The following is a 21682-nucleotide window of genomic DNA, read 5'->3' on the forward strand; positions in this document are numbered from 1 at the left end:
CTGCTAAAGTTATGTGGTTTACAGCTTTGGAACTCTTTGTACGTACACCCATTACGAACGGGCTGAATAACCGGTGGCGGTGGCGGTGGCGGTGGAGCTTGGGGTTGCATTTCCGCAATGGCTGCGGCTACCCTTTCGGCAATCATCTCTTCGATTTGGGCGGTGGTAGGTGTTGATCGTCTGTTGGCCATGATGTTCTAAACAAAAATTTTGACTCAAGTCAAAATCCAGTATTCAAATAGTAATAATACAGTATATGTAACCAACATGGAATCAACACATCACATGTTTATTAAGTAATGCAATCCAGGTAAAAATACCACAGAATCATACAGTAACGTAAATAGAACATCGTGCAAGAATTAAATAACGCAAAGTTTCATTCATTAATAATAATAAGTTACATACATCGGTATAAGTTCGTACAATACATAAGTGAAACATAAAACTACAACTAGATTACATAATGAAATCTAAATACAAAAGCCCTACGGTGAAGGTGGGTGTAGGATGTCCAATACATGGGACATCTGGCCCTCGAGCTCAGTTACCCGAGCACGGAGGATCTCCACCTCCCTCATCAGTTCCTCGACCGAGGGGGAGGGTGGAGCAGGTGGTGCTGTCGGTACGGTTGGTGCTGGTGGAGCTGGTGGTGCTGATGATCCGGCTCCAGAAGTAGAGGCTGCGAGGCGATAAGGCTTACGGATGAAAGGATCAGCAGGATACGGAACAAGCCGCTTACGGGCAGTAACCCTACGACGCCGACCAAGTGCGTCAATGAATGCTCGTCCTCCGTTGATCCCCGGAATAATAGTACCATCGAAGCGATACCGCTTCTTCGGCAGGGTGGAGGGTGGCTGCACAGGTGCATCAGGGTCCTCCTCGTCGGAGTCATCGTCACTCGAGTCATCTGTGGATGAGTCATCGGATGAAGAATCAGCGAATGATGGGTCGTCCGAATCATGTGGTGGTGACTGCACGGGCGGACCTCCTTGGGCGGCTATCATATGTCAGTAACGGGCGGGTCCGATCTAAATGAGACGTCCATCAGGGGCGCGTCGGCACCAATGGCGATACCGGTTACGGAATGGACCTTCCCCGAATTCCGCGGGAATCACAATCTCACCGGAGCGGGGCTGTGACACTGAGGGTCCGGGGGCAGATGGAGCTGGAATCTCCGTAGGGTCCTGGGTTCTATTAGAAGTAACCACTGGGGCAGGCGCATGGCTGCTAGCTTCGAAAGATGAAGCGCCGGGGTCACTAGTAGGCAGCGAGATCGGTGTGTCGGCAGCAGCAGTAGGTGGGGTGGTTGACGAGTCTGAACTGCCTAAAATGATAGCAGGTGGAATATCCGACATCTAAACAAGGAAAAATAAATTTTCCATGCCAGTAAGTCATAAAGCAAGCACGTATTAGGCCAACAGTCTAAATCATGTGTAACAGTAAGTAGCATGGCAATAACGACAAGTATCATGCAATTGAAAGCAGATAATAGCATGCAGTAGTGAAATCATGTAATAGCATACGGCATATAGCAGTAAAAGTAAGCAGCAACATGCAGTAAGTTCAGCCGAAACAAGTAAACTAGCAAGTTGTAGATTAGTCCGATTAGTGAATCCTACTCGGGTCGGTCTTAGACTCACTAATGCAACCTAATTCCCTAAAACCAACGCTCTGATACCAAATGTGACGCCCCGTACTAAATCATCATGTACGGACCATCAACAACAGGATCATTACAAGGTCAAACACTATATGCTATTTCAAAACAATTTGCATTAATGATAAAAAGGTGACGTCATAACTAACGTCGAATGTTTTACATCAAAAGTATGCTTCAATGAACAGAAGCAAACATAATAGTACGTGACCCTTAGGTCATTACAAATCATAGTTTCAAATGTATTAAAGTTTGAATGCAATATAAAGTAGTTAATGCGGTGATAACACTAGAGCAGCGGGTGTCTACGGCAAGACTAGTACACAGCGGAAGCAGCTAACCTTAAGCACCTGAGAAAAATATGCTTAAAAATGTCAACACTAAGGTTGGTGAGCTATAGTTTAAGTATAACAGTATGTAAGGTAGGCCACGAGATTTCAGTGCTACAAAGAGCGTTTCAAAACAGTATGATAAAGTATATGTTAACCGTGGGCACTTGGTAACTAACTTAACGTTTATACCCCCTGAAAGTACACTTGGCAAGTACGTATGTTTACGAAGTATTAAACAACCGTTAAATGCTAGCGCTACTAGCCCGAGTGGGGATGTCAAACCCTATGGATCCATATCTAAGATTCGCGTTCACCGGTTCAAAAACCAATGACTAAACGTTATCGAGCTAAAGGGAATGTTTATGCCGTTGTATAACCCACACATATAAAGTTTAAGTACTCGTGCCTAGTATGTAAAACGTAAAATGCGCATGTATTCTCAGTTCCCAAAATAGTTAAAGTAAAAAGGGAATGCTATAACTCACAGTGGTAAAGTAGTGGTAAAGTCGAGTCGGGAAATAAGCATGTACGTAGGTCCGGAAAGTCCTCAACCTAAGTCAAATAGTACTAAGTCAGTAAATCGTCCCAATAGGTTTAAATGTATGTAAATTAGGTCTTAAGGGTCATCATCAATCATCATTAAACAAAAGGTGTAAAGTAAGTTTCGTTCATGGAAAGAGTTTAAAACAAAGGCTGAGTTCGGTCAGTCACCACGGCCTCCATACCTACTGAAATAAGGTGAGACTAGTGGCCATGGCTCCGTATATGAGTCATTTATCTGTGGTAAAAATCCCAGAAGCAAACTCATCTTCGTTTGACCGTGGCGACGGTCTAAGTGCGAGTAGGTCAGAATTTTCTGCACAACGTTAAAAGGACATAGTGACGATCGGAGGGCCATAAATCCTAAACCGTAACTCGGATTAAGACGAGTCCTAAATGAAAAGTTATCTACTCAAACAGAGCTATATGAAAATCATGTTTACAGTAGCCCAGGTTGTACGGGTCAGACCCAGAAACAGTAAAACAGTAGGGTCAGTAGGTTCCGGTGGTTCTTGGTGCTCGATGCTTATCATGGTTCTCATCCTTGATGCATATAGCTTCAAGTGTACAACTCGTTGATGTGTTTGCATCATTTTCACCAAGGTTTGACCATCATAACCCAAGTGTAAGTCTAAGACATGAGGCACAACTCACTTAAGTGTTGCAAGTGTTTTGATGAACCAAAGTTACATCAAAGTCTTAGATCTAACACATATATGAACTTTAAAACTAATATTAAGTTACAACTTGAAAATAAACTTATAAAATCAAGATCTTAAGTTGTAGAACATAGTTCTTAGTTAGATCTTGAAGATCCTAGACCCAAAAGTCTAGATCTAACATAAGTGTACCAAGTTATAATTAAAGAAAGCTTACTTACATGTTCTTGAACTTTCAAGTTAACTTTTAGTTCCAAGAAGTATGAGATCAAGACTAACTTGTAATACTTGACCAAATCACAACTTTAGAGTACATAAAATGAAGAAATAATCTAAATAAACAAGTAACAAGTTCATGGGTTTCATACTTTTAAAGATTCAAGCCTAAGTCTTGATCTTTAGAAAGTAAACTTTAAGTTTACTTCATGAACTTCAAGTATGGTTTTAACTCATGAACTTTAATCCTTTAAAACTTTAAATGTAGAACATAAACTAGCAAGTTTAGTCCTTGTGTGTTCTTGTTATGAACAAGATAAATGAAGAATCAAACTAAAGAGTTTGATTCTTGTAGCATGTAAGTAAGTAACAACAACAACTAGTAAGTAAGTAAACAATAATCAAGACAAGTAACAAAACAAAAGATGATGATGATATATATGTGATGTTTGGTTCGATTTTTATGAAGAAAAAGGAAGAGAAAAGTGAGCTTGTTACTTACAAGTCTTTGAGAGAAAATGAGAGAAAAAGTATGCAAGTAAAAGTGTGTATGTGAGAAATGAGGATGCAAGTGAACAAGTAATGTAAAATAAAAAGATTTGAACTCCCCACATGGCCATATGGCCGATGGTTTTCATCAAGGGGAGGGGGGAGAGGTTTGCTCACTAGTCACTAGCATGAAATTATCCTTAAAGTTGGTTAATGGGTGAGCTTGCATGGGGATTATGGAGTAACTAGATTCTTTGTGCACAAAACTAACTAGTCAAGTTCTAAAGTGATACTTACATGTGTAAAATGGGCTAGTTAATCCAATAAGGTTGTAGAGTGGGCTAACATGTCCATTAATACAATAAAAGCCCAAGTTTCATGTAAGTAACAATTTAATTCAATAAGAGCCCAAGTAATTAATTAGTAACCATAATTAATTAAAATGATTAATAAAACTTAATCATGAATGTAAATAATATCTGAAAATATTATTCGTATAATGTACGTATGTCACAAAGACGTTTCGGGCAATTAAAGTCAAGTACGGGCAATCATGGTAATAAGTAAATGTAATAACATACATTCGTTAATTCACAAATATTAATAATAACAATTATTAATAAATAAACGTTGAAAAAATCCAGGGTCGTTACAGCCACCCTCACCGCCATCGACAACGACGTAATTTGCACCAATGAATAAACCCATCACCACCGCCGTTTATAAATGGATGGCTGTTAAAGCCGGCTTTCCAGGTAATTGTTAACCAAATAAGTTTATACACTATCTAAATATAAAAAAATAGGATTCGGAGCATTAATTTAATTTAGGAATTATATATTCTGATGTGAACATGGAGATTATGATCTAAATTAGTTAGTTTCAAACAGTGAACTATTATTTCGAATTATATAGAAAGATTTATACATATTTTGGATATAATAAATTTAGTTTTCATTTATAGTGTTGTTTTGTATACCCTGCTTTTTGGTCACCTTCGGGTTACAGTTTGGAACTAAAAAAACAGTGTTTTAAGTTGGTTTGTTGTTTGCGATTGATTAATTTTTCTGGGTTACTAACACTGATTGAAGAGGCGTTTAACGGCTGAAATACTTTGGTATGGCTCTGTTATTGATACTTTTTGATTTATTCGTTTTCCCTTAAAGTTGCTGCAATTTTTTTATACGCTTCTAAAATCGATGGTGATTTTATCTTATTTGCAGGTACTTTATCTATTGTTCTCTCATTTACTTTTTTGTTTCCAGGTGATATTTTGGCCTTTTTAAGTTTAATCAGACATTCTTATGGTATGATCTTTTTTGTTTTTTTTTTAGTTTTTTTTTTTTTTTTTTTTTTTTTGCACATGTTAGTAGCCATTTTACATTGCATACTAAACGAATTAGGTATAATGTCGTTCCTTTATGATTTTGCATTTAAGGTGTCTGACTAACTTGATTTTGTGACGTGTAAATAAAAATGTCGACGGAAGATGGCAACTAATTAAAAGGATCAAAGAAGTTAACAAGGGAAGATCGTCATTAAGGTCAGCGTTTCATTTTGTTCTTATTACTTTTTGATTAATGTAGATATAAATTCATTAGGTTTTGGAGTCTTAGCATTCGTCTAATTAATTGGAATACAACATGTTATGTGCAATCAATTAATTATTATACTTTGAAAATTATGTATAACTGACCTTTACCTCCATCTATTTGTTGCAGTTGGAAATTAAAAACTTGAACTTTGGTTGAGCACCAGTGGTGGATCGATATCAGATAAGTCTACATCAACGAAGTATTGTGATATTTCTTCAATATATAATGGTATGTTGAATTATGTTAAAATTTTGTATTACAGTTACAGATAATAAAATCCATATACACCGTAAACACCATATTGTCTAACGAAGCCAGGAATATCACACATTACACCATTACATTGTAGCAGGAAAACCACCGTATTTGGAAGCTCAGCAACCCACTACCACCTAAAGCCCGATGTGGAGGAGTTTGACCAGTTGATACAAGAGCCATTAGCTCAAATAAAGCGTTATTTCTGCATAAGATTATTCAAATCTGATCAGAAGCAGATTGCCTTCTTTACTTCCCACATCATTCAATTGTTCACATATAAATTTCGTCACTTCTGTTTGAGGTAATAATATTGGTTGCATCCGGTTACCAGTGTACTTTATTTAGTTGTATTTTATTTCTATTCTGATGTACCACCTGCTGCAGTTGCAGATGCTAATTTTATCACGAGTCACCCATCTTGCTAGGTTCAGCCCGCTGCCTTCCAGTTTATAGATGCTACAACCAACATTATTATTTATGTAGAAAAATGCCAACACTGTTATTTATGTAGAAAAATGGTATGTGAATGTTTTTGGGTTTTCTTTTGCTTTCTTCTATGCTTTACTGAATGTGAGTTTTATCATGGTACGTGCTTTTGTGGAGGATTTTTGTAGTAGTTAGGTCTTTTAAAATAAACAAAATAAGCGTTCACTTTGGGTTTCTCATTGAAGCCTATTATTTGCGTGAGTGTTGGTACTCCTTCATCGCTCTACAAATAAAGGTACTTACTCTTTTTGTAAAGTGCCTATTTAAAGTAAGATTAGGTTGGTTGTTTCATATTGACAACAACTACTATTTATGTTATTTGAGTGGAGATTCTCTTTCCATTAATGATATTTACTCATTTTGACAATGTTCATTCGCCCCCAACTGTTATAAATTTAACATAACATTGTGTAATGCAAAATTTCCTTTTTTTATTAATTGCAGGTGTGTCATCTTTATATCAAGATTCACGAAAAAGGCGTATTGCTGTTACTAAGTACTAATGTTGCTGTCCTCACTGAAATGGGAAACGGATCGAAAGCGTTTCATTCTCTTACACCTCATTCCACCAATTATCTAAATCAAATGGGTTTCATTCTCTTACATGGTATCAGGCCAGTTACTCTAACCCTCGATGATCCGGAGGGATCTCAATGTGTTTATTTCACGTGTTGAGTTCACCGTCAATAAACCAACCAGCCTTAATCATTCTCTTGCAAACTCTCAATTATTTTTTATGTTTCTGTTTCTTTCTCAACAATATCGCAGCCACCTCCACAATTATTTTTTAGTTATTCTCTAAAACTCCATATCCTTAAACTTGCCGTCTCATCAAATAAATCTAATCGGCTGTTGTTACCTTTTTGTTCTAAACCAAACCACAACTTATTACTTTCTTTCTTTCATATTTTTTTTTCTTTTTTCCCTCATTAAAAGAAAAAAAAAAAAAAATTATATGCCGCCGCTTTTCTTCATTCACAAACCACAGCGATCCACCATATTATCTTTCTATTTTGTCTTTCTTTTGTATTTTTTTTTTCCTATTATTTCTAATTTTTAAAACAAAAATCGGCGTGGGGCTGAGCCGCCTAGCGTGACTAGGTTCCAAACCCCGAAAAAAAAGAGGAATAGAAAAAAAAACTCTTTTGCATTGAAGAATACTGTTATCGTCGACAAGAGTAGCATATAAAAAAAAAGCGGTACTTGATCCTTAGGCACAGCAAGCCACGGCGTAAAAGAAAAAAAAAACGCTACGGAAAAGGAGAAGCCGTCAAAGAGATCTGCAACTCTACAAACGATTATCGGTTTATTTAATGCGACAAATAAGAGAAAAAAAAAGAATTACTTTTGTTTTTATTTGTTTGTGTTTTTTCATTATTAGCGTTTTCTTCCAGTCCGAGGTTTCGCGATTTCGCCGCTCGGACTGCGGGGGAGTGTTAAAGTCCGCTTATAGACTTGGTCCATTAGGGTTTGTTAGAGTTTAGGGTTACCAATGTACTCTATAAATATCATAGCAATAATAATAATACCTCATGGGGTTTACATTCTATAACACCAAGTTCTTCAAGAATCAAGCCCTAATAATCAGTTTTGTCACTAAATCACTGTTTCAGTACTCAAATATTTGGATGGAATGGTGTTTGTGTGGGTGTTGATCGTGATAGCCTTCACGTTTGTTATCTGCAAGTTTTTGCACTAACGCATTGTTTTAGTAATCCATGTAAAATATCGTTTTATACAAAAAGTTTATAATTTCAACTCTATTTGAAACAAGAAGTACCCACAAAATCTTCAAGGATTATAAACAGTTCAATTTCATGGCTAATTTATTTGAGGATTAATATTATTTCAACCTTTGACACTTTAGGCAATCTGTGATGATTTCTTTGGATAATGATATTTTGATTATTCCGGTGGAGTCAAACTATTGAAGCTAAAGACATAACGCATGGCGATATCTTGTAACTGGTATGCCTTTTTTTTTTTTAATCATTTCTTTCTATGTAGTTGTTTTTTGTATTTTATTCTTTCTTGATTAGTTGCTTTGCTGATTGTTTTTGTGAGTTTACTGCTTAATAATGATCTTTTGTAATGTTATATACATATTTTTCATCAAGGTAAACCCTTCTCTAATAATAACACCAGACCCTTTTCCATCAATACCATGATTGCATATTTTATCATTACTTGCATTGAAAAGCCTCCGATTATAATTACAACAGTAGCGTCCAATAAGCCACAACTAAACAGTAGTGTTGATGTTTACTAAATTGATAATGTGTCTTGGCTAAGGAACTATGTTATTTTCTCATTTTCTGTATGTTTCTTCGTTCTGTAATTTCACTGCATCATGTTGTTTGCACCGTTTTTTATTTTTCTTATCCCGTTGTTTGCAGTTATGCTTGGGACCTTCGGTACTTCGACCGATGAGTGTCTACAGTCGCACTGCACATCGTTAGTTTAATTACCTTGCACCAGAAGGTACAGTCTCATTATTTCACAATTGCTAGCTGTTGTGTGGGTTGCCCATTGTGTTTTTGATGAATGCGTTATGCATCACAATCTTGAATTTCCGGAATGACATCTATTTTTTTGGGAAAAAAACAACGACCAGAATGCTTATTTTGTATGGATGGAGAGCAGTGAATTTCCAGGGGTCAGGTGACACTTTACCAGTAACCACTGTCCCCATTTCTCCTTTAATTCATACACTAGAGTCTAGAATGTATGTACAGTGGGTAATTAAATAAATTACTCCGTATTTGTTTTCTTTTTTTCAACTTATAAATAACTATATACAGATATACTATAACAATGATGCAAACTGAATGGTGTAATAGGCCCAATTTTGATATAGAAGCATGAGTAAGATCACCCAAGTCTTGGGCTAGGCTAAGATCATGATATAGGGCTAGGCTTAATCAGATATATTTGTAATATTCACTTTTAACCATCTTTTGAATATAATCTAGTGCATAGATTGCAGCAGTGCGCGAATCGGGCCTCTTTTTAGTTATCAATAAGGCACATCCAAATCATCTGCACCGACTCTGAATATTTTGTCACTATTAACAAATCTTTTAAACTTTTTTCAATTTCGAATTGTACGATGCTGCTAAATCGTGAACTACAACTAATAAGACTTGGAAAATGGTTGGACCAAGATTACCAACAAAAAAAAACAAGATTGTCATAGCAGGAGCAGACATTCCATCATAGTCTAATATTAATATCCAGTTATTTGTAAATTGTTAGTATGTAATATTATGCTACAAAAATCATACAGTTTGAATCAGACTGAATTTATTGGATGGGTGGATCCACCCATGTGTAACAGAGCAGGTGAGATAATTTTTGGATCGCATCGAAGTAAATACAAGCTTGAAGAAAGTATCAAAGAGAGAGATTCTGAATTGCTATTGTTGAAGAAGATTATCGTTGTTAGTTGGATTGTTTTTATTTGTTATTTTTTGATTCATTAGATGATCCTTAATTTATTTTGGTATTTCCTTCAAGTCGTCTATGTTTTTTTGGTTACTTTTGAAATAGGATCATTTTGAATTCTATTGAATAAAAGTTCATTCAACAATTGTGTTATTTACTGTGACTGCAATATTTTGGCAATATGTGATGGTGTATGATTGTTGCAATATCTAGTCTATACAAGTGACCAATAAAGTGACTAATGGTGTATGTTTTTAAAAACAACTGACCAATGAAATGAATATACAATTTTGACATTATGTTGAATCCTCATTAGTTTCACTAAGATAAAATAAATAAGCAGTTTACCTGCACTTGTTATTTCAACAAAAGTTTGACACTTGTTTTCGTAATAACCATACACCAATATTGTATGTATGCAGCACTGTAACACATGATTTTTACACTATTTGTAATCAAGCAACACAAATGACTTATTCATATATGCAACACAGGCGTGAACCAACTAACTTATAACCCGATGATTTGGTTAAAAGGACCCTTTATTAAACCGTCCTATATTTTGTACACTTGGCTAAAAATGAAAAATATAAATTTTACGACTAAAGTAAAGGGTCCTATTATTAAAGTTAATTAATGGCCATGATAAACTAATATATCATTAAAAGGACCCCATTATCAGACGGTCCTATTAATATAGTGAATTCATGACCATGATAATCGGATGATATGAGTTATAGGTACCTTATATTAAACCGTCATATTAATATCATTTGTCTGTACACTTGGTTAATAACGCAAGTTATAATTGTACGACCAAATATAAGGGTCCTGATATTAGAGTTAATTAATGGCCATGAAAACGTAATGATATAATTAATAGGAGCCATATAGCAAACGGTCCTATTATATAATGAATTCATGGTCATGATAATACAATGATATGAGTTATATGACCCTTTTACTAAACTGTCATATTCATTCCAATTCTTAGGACTCTTGGTTATGATTTACAATTAAACTAGCATGGATAATGGCGATGAAGACATGATGATACGTCATTTTTAGGCTAACTGACGAAGGGTCCTATCAGGTGGTGTTTAGGAACCTTTTTTTGGGGGGTCCCAGAAAAAGGGTCTCGATAGGTCATTTTTGTTGTAGTGCTACTTTTGTTTAAGACATCTGATGTAGAGGATATATTTTGAAAAAATTGATTGTTTAGGGTTTTGTTTTGAAAACCTTGATTGTTAAAGGGTTTCTTTAGAGGATGTGTATTAGTGTAGCGTTTATCTAGAAAATATTGATTATTTAGGGGTTTATTTACATAAAAGGTATTAGTTGAGGGGTTGTTTCGGGTAGTTTTAGATATAGGGTTGTTGAAATACGTATAATTAAAGTTAAGGACATTTATTTCATCTGCCTCATGCGTGTTTGGAGATTTGAAGGTCAATTTAGCCTCTGATCGATCTTTTATTATTTATGTGGTTGCTTGATTCGATCTATGGTTACTAATTTTGTTTATAATTGTTCATTGTAAGAGATTAAGGTTTCCCCCTTTCTCAGTTGCTATTAGCGATTTAGGCTTCATCCCCATTTCTCCAACGGTTTAAAGGCAATGAAAGCGATTAGGGTTCTTCCATTCGGTCGATTGATAGTGGATAGGTTTTTCCCTTTTCACTTCGATCGATTGTTGCCGTTTATAAGTGAACTTAGGGTTTAAGGGTTTAACCCTTACCCATTCGGTCATTTTTTTGCAATGAACAAGGATGTAAAGGTAAATTTTTACCTCTTGTGGTGTCGTTGCAGGTAGCCGTATGGTTGTTGCCAGCCGCCGCTACTGCGATTTCCACTGTGTTCACCATTCTGCCATGTTTCCCGTTGCTCCACCATTCAGGGTAACCAATAATCTCAAAACAATTATTTTTAATGTGTTTTGACTTACCACAATGTGTGCATTTCAGCACTGGTGACTCGTGGTGATTTAAGACAGTGATTTTTGTTTTGATAGTTGAAAGCTTTGCTGCCCCCTCTTGTAACGGTCTTTTGTTTGACCTTGTTCCATGGGTTCGTTGGTATATAGCATCACGATAAGTAATCAAGCTACCGTATTCTTTAGACATGGCAGCTTGGTTTAAGAACCTAAATCTCTGCTTTTGCATTTCTGAGCTACCGTCAATATTTGACATGGCAGCTTAATGTCTGTAAATGATTGAATCTAAGTATGTTTTGATCCAAGATCAACACCAAAGCTCATGATACCATGTAATTAACTGAAAGAAATTATAAAATGATGTTGATTAAGTTGAAAGAGTCTTGATTAGTTATTACAACTGAATTGGTGCTTTTACAATTGCTATGGATGTCTTTTTATATACAAATGATATGATATAACAGCTAATTCCTATTCTAGTATGGTTCCAAGAACACTTTGGGACCACTTCTTGTCTTTGTAGCCGTTTGTAGTTGTTGGAACCATGTGATCTTCTATAAATGGAGATGATGAAGATAACTTTCTTCTGATCCAAAGATGCTTTCATATTTAAGGTAATATGATTTTTCTTTTACTTTCTAACACTCAGGACCCAAAAGGAATACCCATAGTTAACTTTCGTTAGGTTTAAATAGAATTAGAATCATGGGTTGTAAAGGTCTAGGACTTGTAGTGTTATGAGTTTATTCACAATAACTAACGCCAATAATTAGCGAAGTTAACAATCTCCACTCCTCCTTGGTGAGAGTTGTGTGAATGGAGCTGGGTTGTTTTTGCGGGTTGGATTGGTTTGTGTTCTTCTTTCGTCTTGAAAGTCTTCAATCCTCGATTTGACTTTAAAGCATTAATCGTCGAGGATCCTCCCAAATTACCGAGAAAGTGTTAGAAGCGTGTCTTTTTTTTTTTTTTTTTTTTTTTTTTTTTTTGTATTTCAAAACTTCACTCATATTTGTCTTGAATCATTGAAATCTTGACCATATTATTAAAAATTGGGTATCTATTGGTCATTGGGATGTCTGGAAGGAGTGTCAGGTCAAAGAGGTATGGTAATGGTAATGGTAATGGTAATGGTCATTCATGTTTGTATTGACCTCATATGCTTCCCCTCAAACGTTGAATATCCGTCATAATGTCCGATATTTGTATATAAACCATGTGTCATTCTTTCCCCGCATAATGAATATGAGGGCGCATTTTCCACATGAAGTGTTGGTTGATACTATGCTTGGTGAGCATCGAACATGAAGCAATAACCTGCGAAGAAGAAGGAAATGGGTCAGGTAAAAATTTCCCAGTTACACATATATTGTTGGTTGACATGAAAATATATTCACAAGTGAAACAATTTAAGTGACCTACTTTCAAAGCTGTTGGATCTGACTTTGGTAAAATTTTCGTTCAATCATGGTAGTAGCTTTTCTATGATTATGCGGTACCACTATGAACCTTGTGGCATTGATATCGACCAAAAAGTCACGTTTTTACCCCCGATGGGCGCTCCGCATGGAATTATTTCTCCTCCGGGGGGAATTTGTGAAGTGTTTTCGGGGGTCTAGCTAGCTGGGGTAAAAATTGCTCTTGCCGCCACTGTGGGTACTGGGAGGAGGTACTTTTCCGGCACAGGTCTCTTTCGGGGTGGGATTGGTGGGTGCTACGGCACACAGGGTTAGCGTGTCCCTGCCATATATACACGTTTTGACACAAAACAATAAAGATTCAAACTTTGTCGGAAAAATTATCGCTTTTTCGGTTTATTTTGTAGATTAAGTAATTACGAAGGCGATGCAAAAAGAATCAAGTAAAACGGAGCTAAAACGAAGATTCTAGAGCGAAAACAGTGAAAGACAAGAAATCAAGTTACGATCCAGTGAATTTCAGCTGACCAGGCAAGCCAAACGGTCTGCCAAACGGCTTGCCTGTATGTCAAACGGCCTGCCACACGGCCTGATCAAACGGGCACCTTAAACGGGCAAAGCAAGCAAACGGCCTGCCAGCCGTTTGCTGGCAAAAATCAAGTCTATTTAAAGGGCTTTCTCCATCCATTTCAACACACACTCAATTTGTAATTCATTTCATATTTTCAAGCTTTTAGTTAGTTTTTAGTAGTAGTTAGCTTAGCTTTTATTTTTCGAAGGATATCCCGGCGAGTCTCTGCGATCTCGGGCAGATTTCTTCAGCCTTTTTAGGGTTTTATCTGAAACGCTTGTCTTTTATATTAAACATGTGTTCTTACTTTTTATGTTTAATAATGCGTCCCGATATTACCATGATAGCTTAATTAATCTGTATGTTGCCATGATAGAAGTTTGGGTTAGCGTAATTATGTTAATTTAGTACTGTTATTGTAGCATCTTAAGGATTGACCAACCTAGGTTGTGATCAAGACTTGTCCACCTATATGAACTTAGCTACTTCATAGGATTAAGACCCCTGGTTATACTGTATCTGAAGATTCTATGAACTCGGTATGGCCGGAGTTCCCGAGAGGCATTTAATGCGCTTTTATGACACGGAACTTAGGAATTGAGACATGAATGACCTAGCATGCCTATTGACTGTTCCAAAGAGACCTCTTAGGAGCTGTTAAGATCTAGTTAGTACCTTTACTGTGTGACCCAAGCCTATTGCATGTTCTTGTTTGATTGTTGCCCTAGGACCAAGTCATATCAACTGTCTAGGTAACTATTAGGTTCCTATCTGCTTTACTTTCAGTATATCCACTGTAATGTTGTATAATGTTTGAATTGATATGATCTCATTAGTATGATGAAATGGTTGTTAGCTTTCATTTAAGGTTTTGCCAACTTAAACCGACGGACTCCTTCCGTTTGTGATCATTGTTCAATCAACACGGCACGTTGTTATTCAGTTAACTAAACTGATAACGAGGGTTAGGATTAGAGCTCAACTCACTAATAAACCTAGTACTTTACTGAGGATAACCTCCGAGGTATAGCTACCTTTCAATTATATAACCAAGTGACATACTTTTCACTACTTAAAGAGAACTTTGAGAGTCTAGAGATAAGTAGGTCTGTGTAATTGGCTCATCCAACCAGATCTACCTCATTCCAAACATAGCCTTAACATAAGCATAATTACCTTTCCCTAACCCAAGCTGATATCTTGGTCAACATTTCCCTGATCTGCATACTTCGGATATCCTTCCACCTTATTTACTTTTCCGTACTTAGAACCATTAGCCTAAACCAACTACTATCCTTTATCCAGGTAATTTAAATAGAAGACAATTATCCCCTAGATTTTCAATTCGTTAATCTATTCAAAAATACGACACTAGGTTAACTTACACCTTCTACATCTTAGAAAGTAAAAGTAAATTTAGGCCCCGCACAATATAAATAAACAAAACCACTGTTTGCTACCCTGATCAACTGAATCTGACGTCCTGCGGCCTAACGACATCGCACGAATAAAACCGTATGTTTCAACCATATCATAGTAGTAACAAGTTTTCTGGCGCCGCTGCCGGGGAGATCGAATATTTTAATTGAGAAAGATTTTAAACAGACAAAAGTATTGTTTGATGGTGTCTAAGAAAGACAATTATACGCGGACTTGGTTGTTGAATTTTTCGAACAGTCTCCAATTATATTGAAACCAAAAGGATCCTGCCTCTCCCTAGTCGGCCTGGCTACCTAGATACGAAGTAATCTGTAAGAAGTCCTATCAGTTAAAATATCCGATAAGGTTAGCGACCGAATTTCAAGAATAATTGTTTTTATTAAATTATCGATCCTTTTAGTGAATTAATATATTCTAAAAGTTACTTTTAAAGTATTTTTAAAACAGAAAATCTAAAAATGGAACAACAAAACACCCTTGCTTCTATACATAAGGCATGCTTAGAGGAAATAGGAGGACCAATCACCTTAGGAACCGAAGGAATTCCTGAAATCAGTTCACACATGATTAAACTAGTCAGTATGATCTGTAAATTTCATGGATTACCGTCTGACGATCCTAACTTTCACTTAAACAAATTTATCAGTCTGGTTGACTCTTTTAAGAAGGAAAAAACGAGAAAAATATTTTGAAATTTCATCTTTTTCAATATTCTCTATCTACACACGCTTCAGCATGGTTTGACGAACTTAACCCGAATTCAATACATTCATGGGAGGAACTAGCCACCAAGTTTTTAAACAAATTTTATCCACCCTCCCTACAAACCTGTTTAAGAAATGACACCACGAACTTTTCTCAAAAGGAAAACGAGTCATTGTGTCTAGCATGGAATAGAATAAAGGTGATGCTTAAAAGATGTCCGAATCATTCGTTAAGTCGGGCAGACATAATCTGTACGCTTTACAATGGTTTGACCAATGATGATAAGTCTCTCATAGACATGGCCTTGCAAGGCAATTTCATGTCACGAACGGCAGACGAAGCATGGAATCTCTTAGACACAATAGCTGTACAACAGGAAGATTGGAGCAATAGAGATGCTGAGAAGGATGACGTTTTCACTCATACGGTAAAAATGCTGGAAAACAGGTTACAAGATCTCACCCTCACTCTTAAAAGTTTACCAATTCCTAAAAACTCGGATGCTACTAGAACCAATCTAAGGTATCCTTACCCTAGATGGGCACATAAACAGCAAGATAGCTCAGATCATAATATAATCTTCCCATTACACAAACCTACTCTCCACTCTAAGGAAATTTTAGTTGAATTTATGAAAAAGCAATACATGATAAACCTTCAAGTCATAGAATGTCAAAATAAGTTCGACAATTTGATAAAGACTTTTGAAGAATTAATAACCAATTTTCAGCTAACGCTCAAACGCTTAACCGCTAAAGTTGATATGGAGTGTAGTGAGTTTGATGCCCTAGTAATCACTAGAGGTGGGAAGGTAACAAATGTTAATATACCCATACAAGATTTTTCCGATAAGGAACCTGTGTCAATTGACCCTGTTGCCAATCCACCGGAACCTATCTCTCCTAAGGCCCCAAAAATTATTCCGCGTGCCCGCGTATCTTTCCCAGGTAGGCTTAAGAAGGAAAAACAGGAAGCACAATTCGCTAAGTATTGGGATATTATCAAGAATCTGCATTTGAATGTACGACTAGTAGATGCTTTAGTAGAAATGCCAAACTGCGCTAAATTTTTCAAAGAACTACTTTCAAACAAAGAGAGATTAATAGAGATAGTTAGCTTGCCCTTAAGTGAAGAATGCTCATTAGTATTACTACATGGTATTCCCCCTAAGTTAGGAGATACAGGAAGATTTACGGTACCTTGCTACCTGCAAGATGTCCAAATTAGCAATGCGTTAGCAGACTTAGGAGTCAGTGTAAACCTAATGCCCTATTCATTATTCAAAAAGCTAGGATTAAATGACTTAAGGCCTACCACAATGACTATCCAACTCGGGGACAGATCAGTTAAGATTCCTTGAGGAATAGCTGAGGATGTCCTAGTCAGAGTAGATAAGTTCGCATTTCTCGTTGATTTCATCATTACGGATATTGAGGAAGACACCAAGGTCCTACTCATTCTTGGCAGACCATTCTTGAATACTGCCAATGCCGTAATTGATGTACACGAGAAATCATTAAAGTTAAGAGTAGGAAATAAAGAAGTCACATTCAATGTTGACCGTCTCATGAACCATCCTCATGAAGAAGATGTAAATCTCTCTGATTCTTTTCAAGAACTCATCAACGAATACTTGGAAGAAACCATGGCTATATGTAGTCAAGATCAAATTTCTAAGGATATGTTCTTTACACATCCTGAAGAAAATCTCGACATCCATCCAGCCATAAACCTTAGTCAACAAAAATCTCCCCTCTCCGAAAGTAATTTTCTTGGTAAAACTATCCAGATAGAACCGCTAGGACAAGGAATTCCCCTACCTTTGTTAAGGAGAGGACAAAATGAAGAGATATATTTCATTCCGGTATTTCAGGAACCCCAGTAAAAAGAGGACTGTGTTGAGATCCTTGAACCAACCTTCGATACTAAGGAAGACGTTTCTGAAGAGGAAGCATTAAGAAGGACAATTTTCAAGAATAAAGAACAGATAACATCAGTGACCGCTATTGAAGAAGAATCAGAATTCCAGGAGAGATATGACTCGTTAGACCGAAACGAAATAGCTAGAATGAAGCCATCTATCGAGGAACCTCCGGAATAGGAATTGAAGAAGTTACCTGACAATCTGGAGTATGCATTCTTAGAAGGAGAATCGCAACTCCCCGTAATTATCTCGAAAGACCTCACGCCACAAGAGAAGGCGAAATTGATTCAGGTTTTGAAATCACATAAGAAAGCAATTGCTTGGAAGATCTCCGACATAAAAGGGATCAGCCCCAACTATTGCACTCACAAGATCTTCATGGAGAATGATTTCAAACCATCAGTTTAGAGGCAAAGAAGGGTCAACCCTATGATTCTAGAAGTTGTCAAGAAAGAAGTGATCAAACTTCTGGACGCCGGTCTGATCTATCCCATTTCTGATTCACTATGGGTCAGTCCTGTTCAAGTGGTACCCAAGAAGGAAGGGACGACCGTAATTCAAAATGAGAATAATGAGCTTATTCCAACACGGGAAGTCACCGGTTGGAGGGTTTGCATAGATTATCGTAAACTTAACGATGCAACCCGAAAAGATCATTTTCCATTACCTTTCATCGATCAAATGTTGGAACGTCTATCAGGAAATGAGTACTATTGTTTCCTTGATGGTTTTTCCGGCTACTTTCAGACCCCCCTCGATCCAAAGGACCAAGAGAAGACAACCTTCACCTATCCTTATGGAACATTTGCCTATCGACGCATGCCCTTTAGGTTATGCAATGCACCAGCTACATACCAACGATGCATGGTAGCAGTATTCCGCGACATGATTGAACGTTGTATGGAAGTCTTCATGGATGACTTCTCGGTCTTTGGAAGTACCTTTGATTCATGCCTTTTTAACCTTGACAAGATGCTCACCCGGTGTGAAGATTCAAATTTAGTTCTAAATTGGGAAAAATGTCACTTCATGGTTAAATAAGGGATAGTTTTAGGACATAAAATTTTAAAGTCTGGAATAGAAGTTGATAAGGCTAAGATTGAGACCATAACTAAACTTCTAGAGCCTACCACACTAAAAGCGATAAGGAGTTTCCTTGGACACGCCGGTTTCTACTGACGCTTCATCAAAGATTTCTCAAATGTCACACGACCTATCACTCATCTCCTCGGAAAGGAAGTTCCGTTTGTCTTTGATGAAGAATCTATTAAAGCATTCAACTATCTGAAGAAACAGCTAACACATGCACCTATCATGATAGCTCCTGATTGGAGTTTACCATTCGAGATCATGTGTGATGCAAGTGACTTCACAGTTGGAGCTGTACTCAGACAATGAAAAGATAAACACTTTCATCCAATCTATTACGCCAGCAAAACCTTAACCGGAGCTCAATAGAATTACACTACCACGAAAAAGGAGCTGCTAGCAGTAGTATTCGCTTTCGACAAATTCCGTTCCTATCTCATCCTGCCCAAAACTACGGTTTACACAGATCATTCAGCCCATAAATATCTATTCACTAAGCAAGACGCTAAACCAAGACTCCTACGATGGATCTTACTCCTTCAGGAATTCGATATTGAAATTAAAGATAAGAAAGGAGCAGAGAATGTCGCACCAGACCATCTCAGTCGTTTGGAGAATCCAGCGATGGAACAACTTGCTGAACAAGATATCAGAGATAAATTTCCGGAAGAACAACTTATGAGCTTAGGACAAGCTCACATAGGATCACAATCTACTGATACTCCTTGGTACGCTGATATAACCAACTACCTGGTTGCTAGAGTAGTACAAAAGGGAATGAGCACATCCCCAAAAAGGAAGTTCTTCAGGGATGCCAAGTACTACTATTGGGAAGACCCGTACCTGTCTAGAATTTGCCCTGATCAAATAATCAGGAGGTGCGTAGATGAAAAACAAGCAGCAGAGATTCTTTACCAATGTCACCACGGACCAACTAGAGGTCATCATGGAGCAAACTTAACCGCAAGAAAAGTCTACGAATCAGAATTTTATTGGTCGTCTATATTTCGAGATGCGCAAAAGCTTGTAAAGCGTTGCGACGCATGCCAAAGGCAAGGTATTATCTCTATGAAGAATGAGATGCCCCAGACTAATATCCAAGCATGCGAGATCTTCGATATATGGGGATTAGACTTTATGGGGCCATTCCCAAAGTCTAATGGGAAGGAATACATCCTCGTAGCAGTAGATTACGTCTCCAGATGGGTCGAAGCCCAAGCATTTTCAACTAATGATGCCAAGGTCGTCACCAACTTCTTGAAGAGACTCTTCTGCCGATTTAGAGCTCCCCGCGCTATAATAAGTGATAGAGGCACACACTTCTGCAATACCCAATTTATGAAGGTGATGCAACAATACGGAGTTACCCACAAAATGTCCACGGCCTATCATTCGCAGACTAACGGACAAGCAGAGGTCACCAACAGAGCACTCAAGAGAATCCTAGAACGCACCGTCGACCATCATGGAAATAAATGGGCCGAGAAACTAGACTATGCTCTGTGGGCATTCCGGACTGCTTACAAGAATCCTCTAGGAACTACACCCTACCGCATGATCTATGGAAAAGCCTGTCACCTTCTGCTGGAACTAGAATATAAAGCTTTCTGGGCACTGAAGACCTGCAACCTCGATCCCTCAGTAACCGCTAGGCATCGGAAGATGCAGATGAATGAACTCGCTAAATTAAGAGACCAAGTATACGAGACGTCATTTATTTACAAGGAACGGACGAACCTAACACATGATGCAAAATTGATACCTACAAAGTTCGCCCCTGGAGATAAAGTTCTGCTCTTTAATTCTCGATTCAAGAAGTTCGCTGGAAAATTTAAATCAAGATGGAGTGGGCCATAAAAAGTTATTCATGCTTTTCCACATGGAGCCGTGGAACTAGAAGGACCTACTGGAAACTTCAAAGTCAACGGCCACCGGCTAAAAGCTTATTTAGAAGACCATGATACGGAGGATCACCTATTCTCCTTCGATCTATTCTGAAGATCTGACAAAGAAAATTCAAGCTGTAACGACTTGATAAACAAAGCGCTCTTGGGAGGCACCCCTTGCTTATCCTTTTATTTTCTTTATTTTTTATTTCAATTATTTTCAGTTTACAAAAATACTATTTCTGTGCATTAACAACTAAGCGCCATACTCGCGCTTAGTACTTACAAGTTTGTTGAATGTATTCAGGCAGAATGCCAAGTTCAGGAGCTTCAGTTTACATCCCAGTTCGCAGGAGAAGGACTCCTAGAGTCTACTTATCGGAAAGCAGCGCTGATCAGAACATGTCGTCAACAGGACAATTAGGCCCAAGGCGATTGATATTGGAGAGTGTTGAGGAGGATATTAGTACAGCACCGCGAGCTCCTCCTGTGCGACGCTCTAGAAGTTTAGCTTCGAGACCTGCTGAGCATACACAACCACTAGAGACACATGAGCTGCAGACTGTGATACACTATGGAGCCACCTTGAATGACCCAGATGTTACATGGGCATTACTTAGAGACCAGCAGAGACTTTATCGAGCTCTTAGAGCATACCTTCAGCGCGAGGGGATGTCATGTAGTACTCTGGGCCCGTCGTCATTCAGGCTAGCGCGCCATGTCTAGCCGACACGACAAGCTACCCCCAGGCGTTCCACACCAGTCTCAGTTCACTTAGTCGCTTCAACTACCATCCCAGCACATGATACTCCCGCTCCCATCACGCCGCCTGCCTTAGCCTTTTCACCTTCTCCAGTCACCGAGGCAATACCAGTCACTGAGCTACCTGAGGGTTGTCACCTAGTCACAGTCCCCATATCAGTTGAGCCACCCCACGTCCCAGGTCTTTGAGATTACCGGGAACATCCCTGATAAGGATCCTTTCCTAAGCCTGTCACACCTGGAGTTGCCATCAGACATTTGTCTGGATTCACTACTAGGCC

The 21682-nt window shown here is 37.8% G+C and overlaps 2 long non-coding RNA genes across 2 annotated transcripts; both read left to right on the plus strand.

The window, feature by feature from the left end:
* The first annotated feature begins 5100 nt into the window (after nt 1–5100).
* On the plus strand, nt 5101–5907 carry LOC139840392 (uncharacterized). Its single transcript, XR_011757392.1, has 3 exons — nt 5101–5161; nt 5386–5439; nt 5618–5907. It is a non-coding gene; the product is annotated as an uncharacterized lncRNA (long non-coding RNA).
* A 1888-nt stretch (nt 5908–7795) lies between these two features.
* On the plus strand, nt 7796–8741 carry LOC139904199 (uncharacterized). Its single transcript, XR_011778700.1, has 3 exons — nt 7796–7917; nt 8103–8203; nt 8632–8741. It is a non-coding gene; the product is annotated as an uncharacterized lncRNA (long non-coding RNA).
* Nucleotides 8742–21682: the final 12941 nt, after the last annotated feature.

Source organism: Rutidosis leptorrhynchoides, chromosome 4, assembly GCF_046630445.1.
Source record: "Rutidosis leptorrhynchoides isolate AG116_Rl617_1_P2 chromosome 4, CSIRO_AGI_Rlap_v1, whole genome shotgun sequence".
In the NCBI taxonomy this organism is placed as follows: Eukaryota; Viridiplantae; Streptophyta; class Magnoliopsida; order Asterales; family Asteraceae; genus Rutidosis; species Rutidosis leptorrhynchoides.